The sequence below is a fragment of the Leuciscus leuciscus genome (genome assembly GCF_965113295.1).
Source record: "Leuciscus leuciscus genome assembly, chromosome: 9".
Classification (NCBI taxonomy): Eukaryota; Metazoa; Chordata; class Actinopteri; order Cypriniformes; family Leuciscidae; genus Leuciscus; species Leuciscus leuciscus.
The window spans coordinates 3,884,304-3,887,901 of NC_138733.1; the positions used below are offsets into that span (position 1 = coordinate 3,884,304).

At 35.6% G+C, this 3,598-nt stretch overlaps 1 long non-coding RNA gene across 1 annotated transcript; it reads left to right on the forward strand.

Moving 5' to 3' along the window:
* The first annotated feature begins 1,338 nt into the window (after positions 1-1,338).
* Positions 1,339-2,748, forward strand: LOC309506536. The gene is made up of 3 exons (XR_014208846.1): positions 1,339-1,478; positions 2,086-2,320; positions 2,575-2,748. It is a non-coding gene; the product is annotated as an uncharacterized lncRNA (long non-coding RNA).
* Positions 2,749-3,598: the final 850 nt, after the last annotated feature.

Here is a 3,598-nt window from a genome sequence, read left to right on the forward strand (position 1 = left end):
GTGATTACGATGAAAGTGACCAATCATAAGAGGGTCAGTGCCCTCCTTGGTTTCCGCCCCCAAATTGTCAAAAGTCATGTAGACTCGAGGGAGCAGAAATCAGCTGAGCGAGCAGAAATCCACTGCGCGAGCAAAACAGCACTCCGCGAGCAGAAGCCCGCTGCGCGCGAGCAGGATTCCACTGTTCAAGCAGAGTTAACCTATGAGAGTATGCCAGGCGCTCGCTCGCAGCTACCTGTACACCTCTTGGTTGTTGAATTTGTGCGCGAGTACTTTTATCGTGCCAGGTGAAGGTTCATTTTTGCGCGTGTGAAATGACATAATGTGCTCGTGAGCATGTCTTACACGCTCATAACTTTTGACTAAAAAATAACGCCATAGATGATCCCTTTACCACTCTACAGATAAAGCGTCGTCGGGAAAACTCAATTCGCGTACCTACCCCGAATTGCTAAAATAAAATAAAATTCTGTATCAAAATTATAAGGAAACACCAGTACTTTGTTTAGGCTTGGTTTGTAAGGAATTCCAAACCTGCGCACATATATTCAAACGCACATAACTATAGAACCAATTCTTAATGCGCATGTGAATGCCATCAGCGTTTATCACAGGTTCGTGTTTAAAGTTTGTGTAGAGAGAATGGTGTCGTCTTGGCGGCCCCTAATTTAATAACAAATGATCGTTGCGATGGAAGCGAATCAATCAAAACTAACTTTAGCTGTAAAATAACTTTATTAAAGAACCGCTATAAAGCCAAAACAATCTTACCTTAAATTATACGTTTATCTCTGTAAAGCTGCTTTGAAACAATCTACATTGTTAAAAGCGCTATATAAATGAAGATGACTTGACTTGACTTGACATGAAATACAATGAGAAGTAGGAGTAGTGAGGATAACTAAAAGAAGCACCAAAGAGGAAAATATTTTAACAAGATTAAGGGTTGGACATACTATGCTGAATAAAACCTTGAAAATAATAAATAAACATCCAACAGGATTATGTGGAGTAGAGGAATCAGTAGAACATGTTATTTGTGTTTGTCAAAAGTATAATAATGAAAGACAAATATAATGGGAAATGAACTTAGAAAGATGGGAATAGATGATTTAAAGCTTAAAAATAGAATTACTTGGAATAGAGAGTTTATTTCTTTATCTCAAGAGAACAGAGCTGATTAAGAAAATTTAGAGGGTTTTATAAAAAATGTTATGAAATGGGTCAATTCTGGTCCACACTCCAAAGTGTATAATGCAGCTTAATGTTGGTGCTACCCGCCATAAAATCGAAGAAGAAGAAGAAGAAGAAGAAGAAGAAGAAGTTCCTCATTGAGAAGTTTTGTTTTGCCCTGGTGAACATCTCTGAGCGTTTCTGCCTGTGTTTTTGTCTTCCCGTGGATTACTCTTGGACTGTTTATTCTCTTCGTGATTCTTTGCTGCCTGTCCTGGACTGTTTTCTATTGTGGACTGATTTATGTAAGTTCAGTTTATGTAAGTATATATATATATTATATATATATATATATATATATATATATATATTAGTTAAAATGCTTTATAGGCTATATTATTACATGCCAATCATAAGAGCTGTGAAATATTAGCAAATAATCTAGGAATATAAATGCACTTATATCATAATCTTGTACAGCAGTTGTCGTTCACATTTTGACTATTAACAAGAGGATTACAAAATTAACCTTTGGTACATCAGAAATATAATATGTTATAAGCAGATCTCACTTGTTTTCTGTTATTAAATCAGGGTTCACTTGAAAATTCACATTTATCCTCCAGAACTCATTCTAACAACTTATGTTTTAAAAACACTAACAAATATACAGGGTCACATTTTCATGTGTTTATTTCAGACCCGATGGAAGCCGAGACAAGAACTGAAGTTAAAGGTGATGATGCTGTAGTTTGTTTCAGCCTGTTGGCACAATAAAATGAGCTTAATGTGCCAATTTACTGAAGATCTCAGACATCACCATAATAAATGAGCTGAAAACAGGGAACTTTTGGAGACAAAGAGGTTTTCAGCAGCAGTTTAACATGATGGCCCTGTACTTTTTAAATGCAGATTGGATAAAAACACAGTGATCACAGTTCACACCTGCAGTGAAGCCCCACCCACAACAATTCACCAATAAATACTGGGAATATTCCCATCATCCTACAAGAGAAGGACAAACTCCAGGTGTAGCAGCTGAAATCTGTGTGACTGTTAAAGATGGAGTTTATTAAAGAGGAGATTGAAGACATGAGAGATCCAGAACCATCCAGAATAAAACATGAAGATACTGAGGAACAAATAGGTTGGTGTCCATTCTTGATTCTTCATTGTTGACTGCTTTGGTAGATGTTAATTAGTAAGCAGTATATGGATGATACATTATATGTAATAAATCCAAATGATCATAACCTTGTATATAGCAGTTGTCAATCATATTTTTACTATATTAACAAGTGAATGACAGAACAAAAAGTGAAAGACCTGATCTCTGTTGCTTTCTGCTATTAAATAAGGGTTCACTTGAACTGATTCTAACTGTATTTCTGTGTATTTTAGACCAGGTGAGAGTGAAAGAGCAAAGACAAGATCTGAATGAAGTGGAGGAGGAACATCGTAACTTTACAATTCAAAGAACAAAAGCCAAAAAGACGCACACCTGCACTCAGTGTGGAAAGAGTTTCTCACATAAAGGAAACCTTAACAAACACATGAGAATTCACACTGGAGAGAAACCGTATACATGCAACAGGTCTCAAGTATCATCTGCGTATTCACTCTGGAGAAAAAACATTTAACTGTGATCAGTGTGTTAAAGATTTTATTTCATCATCAAATTTAAAGAAACACCTAAAAGTGCATTCAGATGAGAGGCCTTATGTGTGTTCTCTCTGTGGAAAGAGTTTTTCAAGGCCGGAAAACACCGGAAAACACACAATGAAGTGAGAGATCATATGTGCTTTGACTGTGGGAAGAGCTTTACTACATCTGCCTTTCTGAAACGGCACCAAAGAATTCATACTGGAGAAAAACCTTACAAGTGCTCATATTGTGACAAGAGTTTCGCTCAGTCTGGATCTCTGAAATCACACGAGCGAGTTCATACTGGAGAGAAGACCGTACGACTGTACTCAGTGTGAGAAGAGTTTCACCACATCATGTAATCTATGGACTCATATTAGAAAGCATTGTTCTGTGTCACTATGTGAATCTAACAAAACATTTGCTCACAAAGTAAATGTGTAGTTAGTTTACTAATAAACTAGTGTTGCTGTAAAATGCCACAAGATTTGTGTTTATATGTTAGAGAACAAGAAAAAAAAATATTATTTAAAATGATTTTGATTGAACACTTACTCAAAGAAATACCAAAATTAAAAGAGATTGGAAACAAATGTAGAAAAACAACAACAATCAGTTATTTGTTAATATATGAAACAATTCCCTGAATTTGATCAGGGGGGTTTTTTTGTACTTTTTTTTTTAGTTACAAAAAGCCTGTTATTACATAAAAAGGTGTATACAATAGCATATATCTGTACAATAACTCTGTACAATAACAACAAATAAAATGACCATTTCA